This window comes from Miniopterus schreibersii (assembly GCF_964146895.1).
Source record: "Miniopterus schreibersii genome assembly, chromosome: 12".
Taxonomy (NCBI): domain Eukaryota; kingdom Metazoa; phylum Chordata; class Mammalia; order Chiroptera; family Miniopteridae; genus Miniopterus; species Miniopterus schreibersii.
Window position 1 is genome coordinate 17830062 of NC_138112.1, and position 17696 is coordinate 17847757.

Here is a 17696-nt window from a genome sequence, read left to right on the forward strand (position 1 = left end):
AATGTCAAAACCATATACTAATTAAATGTTCACCAGTAGGTAAATAAAGTAAATAAGGAGATCAGAAAAGACATAAAAAGGAGGGTGAAAAAAAAGATCACTTAAAACTTACTTAGTAAGTGCCTACTGTATGCCAGATACTAGATTCTATCTCATTTAATTAATTAATACTCAGAGAAATTCTAAAATAAAGATAATTTTAAACTAATACAATTTCATGGAAAAGTAGAAATAAAATAGGCTCCATATGTTAGGTTGGGCTTGAAGAAGATAATTCTGCTAGAGCAATAATGAGTCAATGTGCTATGGGAGTCCTGTTAGTCTGCAGTAGTATGAGTTTACAGGTAGGAAAGTTCACACCATGCAAACCTCAGCCCGCACTGGAGCTCTCACCCCACCCCCACTCCCCAACCGCAGTGAAAACCAAAGCTACCCATTCCTTTCCATTCTCTGCTCAGGTTGTTTTCAGACCAGCCTATCCTTCTCTCATCAAAAGCCACATGACATGAATAATACATATTTTCATACACTCTGGTATATGTGTGGCATAATTAGTCTCTGCACTTGAACCAATTTAAGATTGTGAGGGTATTTATTTTGCCTTCTGCAGGGCAACCACACAGCAAGGCAGGGCTCAGTCATCTTGGTAGAGGACAGGGTCTTATCTGAGGGGAACATATATTCCTCCCAAAGGAGTTGCATTTATGAAAGCAATAGATCTTCAAGCAGTTAACTAAAATGTAGAAGGCAGAATGTGAGAAAGGTAATGACTACACATCTCTGGATAGCTTCCTCTTAAGTTTGTGTCAGAAAAATAAGATATCCTATGGGATCATCCAGATTATTTGGGCAAGATGGTCTCAGCTATGGTGGCAAGCCAAGGGCAAGGTTTGAAAGTAATCATATAGAGTGAAATAAATTGGAGATGTTTAATAAATTATACTTACAAATCTAAAATCAAATTCACATATATATTCCTCTTTCTCCTTTTCCGATTTGTTATCCCTGAATTTATTAAGAATCTCATCCATTCTGGGTCTCAGCAAGCCCAGAAAAACAATATAAAATTGAGGAAAAGTGCTCCACATCCATATTTAGGCTGGTGGTTCTCAAATCCTTTTAATAACAAATATTTTATAATTTTCCTTGTTTAAAAATTAATAAATATTCTAACCTAACTATATACAATTTTTTAAATTTAATAAAAGGGCAGATAAAAGAGAAATAACATAAAATAGTATTTAATTTATATGTAAGTTCTCAGTAACAATTATAATAAAAGACATAAAGAAGTAATCAAAGTTTGCTTTCATTCATAAAATCCCTATGAATGCAGCAGCTACAAACGCAAACTGATCCAAGAGTAGTATGGGTGACTCAAATACCATGAGTGCCACTGGTGTTAGGTGATGTAATTGTCTAAATTGTCAACAACTCCTGGTAAAGTTATTAACAAAATTAAAGATAACCTTGCTGTAATTTACACAATTTTTACATTACATATGCATTATATGTAAAAAATACCTTGTATAAAATATAATACAGAGTTAGAAATTCTAACCTAAAAAAGTTAAAATCCTCAACAAAATATTAGCAAATAGGACCCAGCAATATATTAAAAAGATCACACACCATGACCAAGTGGGATTTATTCCAGGGATGCAAGGCTGGTACAATATTTGCAAATCAACAAACATGATAGATCACATAAACAAATTGAAAGACAAAAATCACATGATCATATCAATAGATGCAGAAAAAGCATTCAATAAAATCCAACACCAAGTTTTGATAAAAACTCTCAGCAAAGTGGGAATAGAGGGATCATACCTGAACATAATAAAGGCCATATATGACAAACCTATAGCCAACATCATACCCAATTGGCAAAAACAAAAACCATTTCCCCTAAGAACAGAAACAAGACAGGGGTATCCACTTTCACTACTCATTCAACATAGTACTGGAAGTCCCAGCCACAGTGATCAGACAAGAAGATAACATAAAAGGCATCCAAATTGGAAAGGAGGAAACAAAACTGTCATCATTTGCAGATGACATGATATTGTACATAGAAATCCTAAAGGTTCCACCAAAAAACTACTAAATTTAATAAATGAATTCAGCAAGGTAGCAGGATACAAAATTAACACCCAGAAAACAACGGCATTTTTATACACCAATAATGAATTCTCAGAAAGAGAAACAGAAGAAACAATCCCATTTACCATTGCAACTAAAAAAATAAGATACCTAAGAATAAACTTAACCAAAGATGTAAAAGATCTGAACTCAAAAAGCTACAGGACACTGAAAAAAGAAATAGAGGAAGATATAAACAAATGGGAAAATATACCATGTTCATGGACTGGAAGAATTAACATCATTAAATTGTCCATACAGTCAAAGCAATCTATAAATTCAATGCAATCTCTATTAAAATACTAACAGCATATTTTACAGATCTGGAACAAACACTTTGAAAATTTATATGGAACCAAAAAACACCCCGAATAGCCACTGCAATCTTGAGAAAGAAGAAAAAAGTTGTAGGGATCACAATACCAGGTATCAAGTTATACTACAAAGCCACTGTAATCAAAACAGCCTGGTACTGGCACAAGAACAGACATATTGATCAGTGAAACAGAACAGAGAACCCAAAAACTGACCCATGTCCTTATGGTCAATTAATATTTGATAAAGTGGCAAGAACATACAATTGAGTAAAGGCAGTCTTTTAAATAAATGGTGTTGGGAAAATTGGACAGGTACATGCAAAAAAATGAAACTAGACAACCAACTTACACCATACACAAAAGTAAACTCAAAATGGATAAACAACTTAAATTTAAGATGTGAAACCATAAAAATCCTAGAGGAAAACATAGGGAGAAAAATCTCAGACATCTCTCATAGCACTATGTCTCTAATACATCTCCTAGGGCAAAGAAACAAAGGAGAAAATGAACAAATGGGACTATATCAAAATAAAAATCTTCTTCACAGCAAAAGAAACCATCAACAAAATGAAAAGGAAGCCCACTGTATGGGAGAACATATTGGCCAATGACACATCTAATAAAGGGTTAATATCCAAACTATATAAGGAACTCATACATCTTAACAAAAGGAAGATAAACAATCCAATTAAAAAATGGGCAAAGGACCTAAATAGACACTTCTCCAAAGTGGATCTACAAATGGCCAAGAGACAGATGAAAAAATGCTCAACATTGCTAATCATAAGAGAGATGCAAATTAAAATGACAATTAGGTATCACTTCACACCTGTCAGAATGTCCACCATCAGCAAATCATTGAACTACAAGTGCTGACGAGGGTGTGGAGAAAGGGGAACCCTCATGCACTGCTGGCGGGAAGGCAGACTGGTGCAGCCCCTATGGAAACAGTATGGAGGTTCCTCAAAAGATTAAAAATTGACCTGCCATTTGACCCAGTGATCCCACTTCTAGGAATATATCCTAAGAAACCTGAAACACCAATCACAAAGAACTTATACCCCCCTATGTTCATAGCAGCACAGTTTACAAAAGCTAAGATCTGGAAACAGCCCAAGTGCCCATCAGTAGATGACTGGAAAAAAGAGCTGTGGGACATTCACACCATGGAATATTATGCAGCTAAAAAAGAAGGATCTTTTATCCTTTGGGACAGTATGGAGGAAACTAGAAAGTATTATGCTAAGTGAAATAAGCCAGTCAGAGAAAGACAAGTACCACATGATCTCACTTATATGTGGAATGTATTAAACAAAATATACTGAAGAACAAAATGGATCCAGAGACATAGAAGCATGGAACAGACTGAGGGATCTCAGAGGGCAGGTGGGGAGGGGGAGTGGGCGGGAGAGAGTAATCAAAGAACTTATATGTTTATAAGCATAACCCATGGACACAGACATTGATCTGGGGAAGGCCTAGGGGTGGGGTGGATGAGTGGTGGAGAGAATCAATGGGGGTAAAAAGGGGACATCTGTAATATTTTCAACAATAAAGAAACAGGAAGGCGGGTGGGTGGAGGGGGAGAGAGTAACCAAAAATTTATATGCATATATGCACAACCCAAGGACACGGACAATGGTGGGGAGAGGGACTGGGGAGGGGGAAGGGACGGGGTGGAACAGGTCATTGGGGAGAAAAAGGGACATCTGTAATATTTTAAACAAAAATAAAATTTTTAAAAAAATAGAAAAAAATAAAATAAATAAAATAAATAAATAATAAAAAATATTGAATGACTAGATTAATTAATTAAAAGCAATGGCTCTCAAGCTTTAATTGGCTTTTTAAAAAATCACCTGAAATTGTTTTTAAAATATGAATTCTTGCACTCTACCACCCTGGGGTACAGGTATCTGAATTTCAACAAGTACCCTAAGTGATAGGCTTTGATTCAAAGTACCAGTTGTCTCCCATGGATCTGACTCACCTCTTACTTTAAAAAAAAAAAACAAAAAACAAAAAACTGTAAATGTTTGCTATAAGAAAAATGTTGTAAGTTGGTTCATTTCCACAGCGAGTGTTTTTTTCTGCTGTCGTTTTGTCACATCGTTTATTTAAGCCTGGGAGAACAGTCAAGCATTTAAAACATATTCCCAGTTCTTAGTTTCCGTGGAAATTAGTTGAAATGTGAGAAAATATTTTCACACGAATGCCTGAAAGTCTTAAGCAATGTCTCCCCCTCGCTTGGCTTTTTGTTACCTTAGCCTCAGTCTATTTCCAGGAACCCAGCAGCAGAAAAAAACACATACCCAGGTCCTGAGCAGTTAGTTCCCACCTTTAAGGAGAGGTGAGAGGAGTCACAGAGAAGACTAATTACACTAATTACATTGTCAGGCTAAAGAAGAAAAAAAAAAGTTATATGAATTTTCAACTTATGTGAATGCCTATGCATTAAATTATAGGTCATTTAGTATTCCTGGTATCCACTCACTAAATTAAAGAAGTGCATCCTAGAATCACTGAAATAACCAAAACCACTCCACAAATTTCTGGACCACATCTGAAGGGGAGGTGGCAAGATAGCAAGATAAAGCTTTATTGTGAAAGGATGACTCTGGAGCCGATCTGTTTTCTCCCAGAGGAGTTTCTTGAAGGACTGCTATGTATTTGATTTATGGAGACACAGATTTCCCTTGTAGAGTCCTGTCTCCTGGGGTCAAGCTGATGTCTCGCCCTCTCTGACCCCTTTTGAAATGACTGCCACTTACTGATAGGCTACCTAGATACTAACTTTCTTCCCGCCAAGACGGTGTAAGCATCACCTAGCCTGAGACTCCTACAGCTAGTTCTTAGGGAAGCCTTACTTCTTGAGATTGGATCATGTTTTCAGTTGTATCCTGGATCAGGACCAGAGATTATCATGCCTCCCTAGACTCTAACCTTGGCTTTCAGAATTAAATCTCTTTTGAACAATTACATCTCTGCCCTTTTTTTTATCTCAAAGATTAGGTCTAATGCCAGATCCCAACCATCTCCACCTGTTGGTTAGCTCTAATTTATGGCCTTACCTGTTATTCATATAATGTGACCTATGTGTATTGGTAATATAATCTAGAGAAAATATTAGACTATTATGTCCAACACAGTTATAAGAAATATACTTTTAATGATCATTAATATATTTTATGTGATAATTTCCAGACATTTCGAAGTGTTTAATTAGCAGTTGCATTTTATAATGACATTTGTGGTAACAATGTGAGAAAAACTGTTCACACCATGGGAGCACCTAAGATGAATTCTTAAGGAGAATATCTAAAGCTTTCTTCAACTTGCTTTTAAAAACTGAAATTAATACTCTTTATAAAAGTCAAACAAGTATAAATGTCATTGTGAAACTTTCAAGGAGTCCTAAGAATTAAAGCATTATTTATTAAAAAGCATTATGATAAATGTTTTATGGCATTATGTTGCACACATAATATAAATTCAGTGTTTAATAGATTTTTTGTCATTTTCTAATGTAGCCATAAAAGAGAGGTCAGATGATTCAGAGACGCTATCATTTATGAGAATGATAAAATGGTATCAACCCCTTATTACATCCTGAAGATGACAAACCACTAGGCAACCCCATCAACAGAGGGAGGACATTGCTCTTCCCTCTTTTTCATTTGTAATCTAAAATACACGGTTTAGCTAAAAAATATTTAGGCAAATATTCTATCATAGTGTAGAAATTCAACCTAAATTCAGACTTCAAATTCCTCAAATAGATGCCTCTTTATTTAACAATATTTGTTAAGATCCTACTAATCTTTCATTGCTCTAAGGCAGGGGTGGAGAACCTTTTTTATGCCAAGGGCCATTTGGATATTTATAGCATCATTCAAGGGCCATATAAAATTATCAACTTAAAAATTAGCTATGGCCTAGGCTGGGTGTGGCTCAGCGGTTGAGCATCGACCTAGGATCCAGGAGATTGAGGTTCGATTCCCGGTCAGGGCACATGCTTGGGTTGAGAGCTCCATCCCCAGTAGGGGGCGTGCAGGAGGCAGCTGATCAGTGACGACTCTCTCATCATTGATGTGTCTATCTCTGTTTCTCCCTCTCCTTTCCTCTCTCTGAAATCAATAAAGACATATTTAAAAAGTAATAATAATAAAAAATAAAAAAATAAAAATTAGCTATGAGAAAAGCTTCTAGGTTTATTGAATTTCGAGTCCAGCCTGTGGTTGCCTTGGCAGGGGCAGACCAAATGATTTTGGGGACCTTATACGGCCCATGCATGTTCCCCACCTCTGCTTTAAGGGGTGAAAGAGGGTACAGGGGAGTACATGGCATGGCCTTTGCTCAAATGGCATACAGTTAAACTGAAAGAAAAGCATACTAATATAAAACAATAACAATAGCTCTAAAATTAAGAATACAATAAAAATAAAATTATAAAGTTTCAATGAATGGTCATGAATTTGTAAGGTTTTTATTAGAATATGGTCTCTTTTAAACTGAGAGAAACTGGAGTAATTGGATTTATATAGGAGTATATCATTCAAGTGGAATACCTCCTTCCCCTCCAGGAGAGAACTCTTATTCTCATGAAAGATCATTTACATTTTGTCTTTGGAAATCCAAAACAACTTACCAGCAAAGGGTATTTTGAAGAAACACAGAAAATTGTCAATACAAAGTTCACTTTGAGCCTTGATGCCATTGCCCACAAGCCAAGTCCAATCTGGAAATGAGCCATGTTAACAATGAAATTCAGCCAAAGGTACTCAGGACAGGAGGCAACATATTTGGTTGGTTGCAGGAATCTCCCAAATGTCAGAAGCCAGTGGTAGAAACTCCAAAGGCTGGGCAGACTCAGCATGTCATGGAAATTGCAGGTTGTGCTTATCATTGAGGGAATTAAAGAGATCCAAAATGATATGCTAATCCTTTGTAAGACAAAAATCACTTCAGCGACTTCTAAAAAAAACACCGTTTTCTCACCTAAAAGAGCATCTGTAGTCTCTGAATCTCAGGAGTAGGCTCCCCTAGTAGAAGTCTGAACTTTCTAGTCAGACTTCTTCCTGATTCAGATTGCTTCTGTGCAAGGAAGATAAATATATATAAACCTAACCATCTCATCATCGCAGCACAAACAGAAGGGGATGCACCCTACACTTGATTAAGTTTACTCCTACTAAAACCACCACAACATAAAGAAATTAAGTCAAAGACCAATCTATTGGCTTTTCATTTATAAAGGAAAGGACAGATATATATATTAATATTTGTCTAGATCACAAAACCCAAAAGCAGGACATGTTTAGCAGGTGTTTGAGGTGCTGACTCCTGAAGGCTCTCAATTAACCTATATTATCATAAGAATTTCTCATTTAAACCTTAGCAAAATTTTTAAATCAATTAAATTACGTTATTTATATTTAAACAACTACTTTAGAGTAATTATTAACAACTCAGTGTTGGTTTTGTTTTCAACTAGATAATACTTATTGGCTTGTGGAACAGTTTGAACAGTGATCCTAGTCATTACCCAAGTTAACAATATCAGGTTGAAAGCAAAATTTTTTTGAGGACTTCTCTGATTGCTCCACTTCAATGAGCAACATGCTCCCTTCCAGGTACTGCTCTACTTCTCCAATTTAAGAGTCTAGCTCAGATATGTGTGTTCATGGACTGTCTCCACTTTCTTACCTCAATCAAGCGTCAATGACTGACTGCTATATTCTTCTTGAGGCCATCTTTTTTGCCTTTTTTTGCTCTGGCTTTCTCCTGCTATTAGAAATTAGCTACCATGCTATGAACTACATATGACAACCTTCAGCAACTGGATCCTACCAGCAATCATCGAGGTGAGTGTGCTTACAAGTGGATTTGTACCCATTTAAGCCTTGGGATGAGACTGCAGCCCTACCTTCTGAAAATCTAAGAGCCAGAGGACCCAGCTAAGCCACATTTGCTTTCCTGACTCACACAGAGACCATGAGATTAAAAAAAAAATAATGACTTTTGTTGATGTCCTAACCATATTTCTAAATTTTCTACAGAGAATTCCTCTTACAATATCATGGTTTTTTAAAAATATATATATCTTTACTGATTTCAGAGAGAGGAAGGGAGAGGGAGAGAGAGAGAGATAGAAACATCAAAGACGTGCCTCCTGCACGTCCCCTGACTGGGGATCAAACCCGCAACCCGGGCATGTGCCCTGACCGGGACTCGAACCTTGACCTCTTGGATCAAGGCCAATGCTCAACTGCTGAGCCACACCCGGCTGGGCAATATCATGATTTTAAAGTTTCTTTGTGAATTTTATCTATTTTAATTTTCTGTTACCTTGTGATCATCTCAACAGATTGGAATTATTTTCTAGGCAGCCAGTCCCTATAGTCAGTCAAGATTTGTTATTCGGGTCTTGGTTAAGCATCCTTCTTTGGAATGGAAATCAGATGGAAGCCAGAGTCTTTTGTAACCCAATGTTGAGAGTCTTATTCCATTACTTTTGCCATAATCTATTTTCTGGAAGCAGGTTACTAACTTTAGCTCACAAGGGAGAAGAGATTACACTGTAAATACCAGGAGGCAGACCTCATTGTGAGCCATTTTAGATCCTACTTGCTACAAGTATCACTATATTACCCTCATACTTTTCTTATTTTAAGAAATGAAATATCACCCTGGCCAGTTTGGCTCAGTGGTTAGAGTGATGGCCTGAGGGCTGAAGGGCGGCAGATTCAATTCAGGTCAAGGACACATACCTCAGTTGCAGGCTCCACTCCTCACCCCTATACAGGCACTTTCGGGAGGCAACTAATCGATGTGTCTCTCTCACATCCATGTTTCTCTTTCTCTGTCTCTCCCCCTCCCTTCCACTCTCTCTGTAAAATCAATTGAAAAAATATCCTCGGGTGAAGATTAACAACAACAACAAAATAAATGAAATATAACACAGTGAGTTCATCTATCTTCCTTCCCCGGTACCATTTTCCTGTTCCATTCTCCCTTTGTCCTCAGAGGTAAGCTCTATAGTCAACTTGCTGCCTTAGGTTCACATATTTAAAATTGTACCATATATATGTATCCATAAACAGCATACATTATTTTTACTTTTTTTCTTTTTACATAAGTGGTGTCATGTTATAAGTAATACTGTGTAACTTTTCTTGTTCTCTAATCATAATGTTTTGAGGTATATTCATTTTGTCTCATAAAGATATAGTCTATTCGCTTTCACAGTTTTAAGTTTCAATGAATGAAAAAGTAGAATTGATATATCCATTTCCCTTCTGGTGGACATCAAGCTGTTTCTAATTTTTGGAAATTAAACATATTGCAGTGAACACACTTTTATATTTCCTTGTGCATGTGTGGGACAGTTTCTCAGGGCTGGATATACAGAAGTGGATATTGCTTTCCCAAATGGCTCTGCAAATTAGATTTTCACATTTCTTAGAAAAACCTTAGCTCTACCTGGGGTACTTCTGGGCTTAATTCTGAGCAGGAGTGGGATGGCTTTGTATTCAGGCTCTGTTAGTTTTCTCATTTTTCACAAGAGCATGTCAACCCCAGCTTTACTCTCTATTAAGGCTAAAGGGAATTACCTGACAAAAGCCGTATGTCAGGCTCTTGTCAGAGAGAACAAACTCAACATCACATCTAACCAAGATCTATCAAATGCTCAGGTGAGAAAACAATAGTTATGAAAGATTACTTGAAAAAATACTCATACTGTTCATTCTTCCTGATATTCTAAATACGGGTTAATCTAGAGCAGCGAAGGACTTAAGTCACATCAAACTGGTTCCCAGCATAGAGCCTTGACACTCAGGTATGGTCCCCTGGACTAGCAGTATCACCATCACCTGGGAGCATTTTAAAAATGCAGATTATCTGGTCCTACTCCTGAGATGTTGAAAGGGGTTCTTTTAGCAATATTCCCAAGTGATTCTATGTATATTAAAGATTAAGGAGCATATTTTTACATAATCGCTTCTTACTTTGTTGTTGATACTTGGGTTTCATCTGTCTTTACTGAAGAAGATGAAACTCACTGTTATGAAGCCAAAAAAATAATGTTCAGTTCACTGGACTTTATATCAATTAATTAATTCTTAATAAGGACCCTCCAGAAAAATTTGTCTGATCTTAGGGTCAGCAATAGCTCTGCTTCTACTCAATTACTATTTCTTTTTTTTTCTTTGGTGTATAATTCCCCATAGAATTTTTTTATCTTTATTGTTGAAAGTATTACAGATATCCCCTTTTTTCCTGTCGAGTCCCTCCACCCAGCTCCTGCCCCCTACCACGGAGGGACCTGGAGAGTATTATGCTCAGTGAAATAAGCCAGTCCAGGAAAGTGTCACATGATCTCACTTATATGGGGGATCTAATGAACAAAATAAACTGATGAACAAAACAGATCCAGAGATAGGGAAACATGCAGAGGGCAGGGGTTGGGCAGGGAAGAGATTAACCAAAGAACTTATATGTATATATACTATTCCATTTTAACCCTTGAAAATTGAGAAATATGTAACTGACTAGTTTTATGTCCTTGGCTGCTAATTATCCAAGGCAAGTAAGAATAGACACTTCAAGCCTGGCTCCATTCTGTGTCCAAATATTTGTTGTCTTCATCATTTTCATGTTTTAATTTATATTTTCTAGCTGTATTTTTTTTTATCATTGTGAGCTATGTTAACTTACATTTGGAACAAGAGGACAAAGGAGTAGAACCAAGTTACACCAAATACAAAAGTAAATCATAGTTCTGACCAGTTAATACAGTCATGGGTCACTTAATTATGGAGGAGAACTGTGTCCGTAGGCGATTTCATCATCACGCAGATACCATAGAGTACACTTTTACACCAACCTAGATGGTGTAGCCTACTACACACCTGCACTATGGGGTATAGCCTATTGCTCCCAGGCTACAAACCTATACAGCATATTACTATATTGAATGCTGTAGGCAATTGTATAGGGCATTGATCTAAAACGAACCTTGTAGGGCTGGAATCTTCTCTGTGAGTGAGTGAGGGATGAGTTAAAATTAATGCCTAGGACATTACCGGATGCTACTGTAAGTTTTATAAACACTGTCTCACAAGCCCTTCCCTGCTTCCTTCCAACAGGGTTAGAAATAGAATATGAAAGCCGTCCGTGCTGCTCCATGGACTAGGATGTGGGCTGAATTGATTGGAAATATTGAGGCGAGAAGAAAAGGCATACAGCACCATAGTAACTATTAGGAGGGAGCAAAAGGCCGCCTAATAATCAGCAGGAACAAGAAAACAGGATGCAGAGATAAAGGAATGTAGAGGATTGCCACGGGCATGTGTTTTGGCTACTGCATGTTGGAACAGTGGTCGTATTAAGAAACTTTGTGGGATTCATTAAAAAAATAGGGTGTTTTAAAAAACAGGAGAGAACAGGATGGCTGCTAGGTAACTGTGGTCCCCGCCGCCTCCCACAACCATGTCAGAATTACAATTAAAATATAGAAACGCCATCATCCAGAGCCTCCTGAAATCTGGCCGAACATAAGCCCCACAACCAGGGAGCTGAAGAAGCACCGAGAGCGGGAGGAGGGGCGGAGACGTGGGCGGATCGGGGCTGGATCGGAGACGGGCCCAGGGCCCACACCCGGTGCCGCGGGGTAAACCCGGGAGGAAGTCTGGGCTGGGGAGGTTTCCCGGAGGAGCGAGGGGTCCCAGCCCCACAGCAGGCCCCCAGCCCAGGGCTCCAGGGCCGGGAAGAGACGTCCCCACAACTCCGGGCTGTGAAACCAGCGGGGACTGTCGCTGAGGGTCGCGGAGGCTGCGGGAGCCCCAGCAGCTCCTCTAAAGGGCCCGGCACGGACTCACTCGGACGCTCCCTCTGAGCCCAGCGCCGGGCAGCAGCCGGAAAGGACCCAGGACACTCGGGGAGGAACTAACCTGCCTGAGATCCGGGCGAGAGGCGGAGAGCGGCTTCCTCCCGGGCAGAAGGGCTGGCGGAGGCCATGGCTCCTTTGGCGAGTCCTCCCCGCACACAGCCGGCAGGCAGGCGCCATGTTTGAGTCGCCAGCACCTGACTCACACCGTTGGCCCCGCCCCGTGATTCCCGGAGGCCCCGCCCCTCCCCACCTGCAGCTCATCCGGGCCATTTCCAGGGGCTTTTCTGTGCAGGTGGCCTCTTGAGCCTCATGCTTAGGACTTTCCTAAAATCTCTCAAACAAACAGCAGCGGGCCCCATATGCTTGATAAGCGGCCCCAGGCCTGGCACTAGCGGCAGCTGCACTGGCTCATAGCTTGGCCTCTCCTGGACACCTCCAAGCCCAGCACAAGGAGCAGCCAACTACGGTTTGCTGTGTAGCTCATGCGGGGTGGCCCTGGGCAAGGCACTGGCACAGGCTGACTTTGCACCTCCAGGGAGGCCCCAGAGACAGTGCACCTGGTGCTCAGACTCGACCACACTGGATTACAACCCTACCACATCCGCAAGTGACACACTCAAGGCGCACACTTGGTGAACACCAAAGCTCCACTGAAGTAAATCCTGCTCCACAGGGGTGTCTCCAGCACAGCAGCTCTTTGGCTGTAGTAGCAGCTGGTCCTCACAGCTGATTGGCCTGGGGGTCAATTCCTCCCAGTGACACCAACAGCAACCAAGGCTCAACTACAACAGGACAGTGCACACAGCCCATACAGGGGAGAGCCTAGAAGGTCTAGCTCAGGTGACTGGGGAGGCTGAGCCACTGGACCCTACAGGACACCTACCACACAAAGCCACTCTACCAATTCCAGGAGACATAGCAGCTCTACCTAATAGATAGAAACAAACACTTGGAAACAGCCAAAATCCAGAAGCAAAGAAACATGTCACAAAGGAAAGAACAGAACAAAGCTCCAGAAAAGGAAATAAATGAAATAGAGCCTAGCAACCTATTAGATACTGAGTTCAGAATAATGGTTATAAGAATGCTCAAGGATCTTAGTAATACTATTAAGGAAACTAGTGAGATCATCAATGACATAATAAAGTACCAATCAGAGATGAAGGCTGCACAAACTGAAATGAAAAATAATTTATAGGGAATCAACAGTAGAGGATGCCAAGAATCAAATCAGCAATTTGGAACATGAGGAAACAAAAAACACCCAACCAGGAGAGCAAAAAGCAAGAAGAATCCGGAAATTTGGAGATAGTATATGGAGCCTCTGGGACAACTCTGAGAGGCCCGACATTCGTATTATTGGGGTGCCAGAAGGGGAAGAAAGAGACCAAGAAATTGAAAACCTATTTGAAAAAATAATGATAGGAAACTTCCCCTACCTGGTAAAAGAAATAGACTTATAAGTTCAGGAAGCACAGAGAGTCCCAAACAAGAGGAACCCAAAGAGGCCCGCAGCAAGACACATCATAATTAAAATGCCAAAGGTTAAAGACAAAGAGAGAATCTTAAAAGCAGCAAGAGAAAAGCAATTAGTTACCTACAAGGGAGCACCCATACCACTGTCAGCTGAGTTCTCAACAGAAACTTTGCAGGCCAAAAGGGAGAGGCAAGAAATATTCAAAGTGATACAAAAACAAGGACCTACAACCAAGATTGCTCTACCCAGCAAAGCTATCATTTAGAATTGAAGGTCAGATAAAGAGCTTCCCAGACAAGAAAAAGCTAAAGGAGTTTATCACCACCAAACCAGTATTACATGAAATATGGAAGGGTCTTTTTTAAGGAGAAGCTAATGAACAGAAGAGACTTACAAACAAAATAAACCCACACACATTGAAGCATGTGATATATAGTCGTATCTCAGAGGGAAGAGGGAAGAGGGAAGAGGGAAGGGGGGTGGGGGTGGGAAGAGGTTAACCAAAGAAGTTATATGCATATGTGCATAACCCATGGACACAGACAATAATGGGGTGAATGCCTGGGAAGGGGGTGGGAGCTAGGTAGAGGGGGTCAATGGGGGGGCAAGTGGGATACCTGTAATAGTTTCAACAATAAAGATAATTTTTTTAAAAAATAGGGTGTTTAACATCGAGAGAGTGTAGAAACTGAGGATTCAGTGTTTTGACTTTGGAAATTTGTTTTTATCTCCATTGACCCTATCTGGAACAAAAGGCTCTCTCTCATTGAAATGGTTGAAGAAATAAAACTTATCTATGTTATACAGCATTACAACCTGCAAATATTTCCAAAGTACAGGGACAGGCTGGCTTCACACTATCACAGAAAATTTTCACTAAAGTGGCAGCAGCACTTAAACTTATTAAGGTAGCTCCTGTGGACCTGTGTCTTTGTCCAGGATCTTAGGTCCTTAACAAAGAACTTACAACAATGTGCCCTCTGAAGACCATTAGGCTAGATCTGGGAGGTCTGTAGCACCCTCTCAGTATGTAGCTTTTGGGAGACAGGCTCCTTTGTGCTAAAAGAGGTCAGTAGCCTGTGGACTCAAAATTGAGGTGCTCTGAGTGAGAGGAAATCAATGGCCAAATCCCGCATATATGGCTCCTGTCAAAAGGGTCCAACTTAAGAACTGAGTCTGGGATCAGACTGGATTTGATTTGAGCTGGACTGGGTCCAACAAAAGACCTTCAAGTGAATATTAAGAAATGGAATCCTTTATATTCAAAAATTGAGTGTGCCACTTTTTGGCACACTTGCTTATTTTATGTTTAAGAACTATAGTCCCAGAAGCTGAATATATTTGCAAAGCAGTGAAAACCTTGATGGAGATTCTTGAGTTGCAATGGTCACTGTGAGGAGAATTCTGGTTAGATAAAATTATTTAAGTGCACTTGAAAATAAGGGTTCCCAAATTGAACCAACAGAATGAGATATCTATTTTAACTGTCATGCAAAAGTTTACAAAGTGTTTCAAAATTCTAAAGTAGTGTTCTTGAAAGATTCATTGCAAAGTCTAATGGCAAATTAAAGAGATACAAGATGCCTAACTCAAAACCCTATAGGGCTGACATGACTCTCGCTGCTCTTCTCTACCCTCCTTAATTTGTGTACTCATTCGAGTAACTCTGCCTGAACTGTCTTTCCACCGTGAAAACACCTTTGAACAGTAACCTATTCAAAATAAAGCCACCAAGGCTACATATGATCCCTCTCAGGTATCTTTCTCCCCATCTAAGGACCACAAGTAAAAAAATTCTGAAACTCATGGAGGATTCCTTTTTTTTTTTTTGTAAAGGAATTATCTCCTCAGTCCAGTAAAAGAAAAAAAAAATCATGTTGATCATTGCATTTGGTCCTGATGTCAGCCATGGAGTTGTTCCGTCCAGTTCCTCAAGGATTTGTTCTGTGGGATTGTTCCCCTTTCCTGGGTCCAGAGCTAAAACACAACTGAGGCCACGATACTATGTTTAGTTTCACTGAAAACTCTGTTTCAATAGTCAGTAGACCCAGAACCTTGTTTCTAAGGCTACTGGATGCTGACCAGAAGCTCCGTGTCCTGAGGGCGTAATGATTCAAGGTAGAGGAGTCGAGAGGCGAGTCAGGGTGCTAGGTGAGGCCAGCTGAGTCAATGGAAAAAAATCAAAATAAAAGGCCACATTAAAGAAAATAAGGTTTCTGTATTGTTACAAATTTTCCTTGTATAATCTGTAACCTACAAACCCCCTGGGAGTTTGGGCTATAGAGGCCTAGATTCCCAGACCCTTTTGGGTGACGCCATTCATAATAAAATAGCCAGTCTTTCTCACTGCAATTCTCCCTGTCCAGTGTTTGGCTCTGCTAGTGCCCTGTGGACAAACTCTTTTTGTTTGATAACATTAGTCAAACAAGCTCATGTTATTTCTGTTAAAAATTTTGTAATTAAGAAAAATAACCTGATATAAAATTTTTATGAATAATCTAAACAAAAATAAGAATGAGTGAATTAAATATATATAAGTAGGGTTAAAAGATTTTAGGTAAACTTCTCAAGTAAGTTTCCCAAATCTTTTCAGTAATCTGAGGACTTGAAGTTTTGCTAAGTTAAATTAAGTGGTGGAAATGTATTAAATATCTAGAGCATTTCCAAATAAGGAAAAAATACTGGAAAATTAATTACTGAACATGAATTTATGTACTTTTAACTTCCTATAGTAGAAAAATTAAAGATAAATTTGAATTTACTAGTAAACATGCATTATGCCATGCTGAGAAATTTACTCTGAGAAAGCACGTTTTCAAAAATAATAAAAAGTATTTATAAATTTGCCAAGCCACAGACAGCTAATATAAAAGACAGCTTATTATTGTTTACTTCTTAGATTTTATTAAAATTTAAAGTTTTCAAAGGTTAAAAGTTCTAATTTATGTAATTCACACCAATGAAAATAATAAGGAAGGTGACTGTATGTATGGACAGTAAATTGTGTTTTTTGGCCCATAAATACCATCAAGAATGAAGACACACTTTTATTCAGGGAAATGAGGGTGATTTTATTTAAACTAGAACTTCTGGCTATGGAGGACAAACCAAATACATACAAAAAGTTGAAGAGAGAGAGATAGAGAATTTTGCCTGTGTAATTAAGCTGGCTAAGTGAATTGTAAGGGTTTTAAAAATTAAACTTTAATACCAATGGTGTACTTATATAAACCCCAAACTTAATTTTCTTTCATCTGCTGAAAGGTTTCTCTTTTCAACTAATCTATCGAGAAAGCAAAGACTGTGTTTTATCCAAATAATTTTCTGTTTTATGTTGTCTGAACCAGGTCTTTGATTACTTAAGAAAACTGAATCTTCTCAACACAACAGTAAGAGCTAACCTGTATTTGTCTTTGAAATCTTTTGATGTCACATTGGCAAAATAATTAAGGATTGTTTCATAATAACTTGTGATCCTATTTAGTCAAGTGCTTTAGAACCTTTTGATATTTTTGACAAACTTCATAAGAATCAAATTCTAGTCTTTTTTGACCCCACACTAACTTTGATATTTTTCAGAGGGTTCAGGGAAAATATCAAAGAATTTGTCTGTCTCCTTATAAAACGGGAGATTTTGAACTAATTAGGCTTATTTGATATGTTAAATTACAAGGGTAACATTGTCACATAAGAAGTAATGAGTCTTCTTTGTATTGTGTCTGTATATGAGTGTCTGTTATAAGAGTTTTCGATATTATGTAAAATTCCTGGAAGTCTGATATGTCCCGGCACATAATGCCTGTCATCAAAATTGAGCCTCACACTACAAGGACTGAACCCGAGTAACACGGGAATCCCCTAGTTG

General features: G+C 38.8%; 1 protein-coding gene across 1 annotated transcript in view; it reads right to left on the reverse strand.

Moving 5' to 3' along the window:
• Nucleotides 1-17696, reverse strand: part of CNTN5 (contactin 5) — a 968886-nt gene that overhangs the window by 385675 nt on the left and 565515 nt on the right. The window lies entirely within an intron of this gene.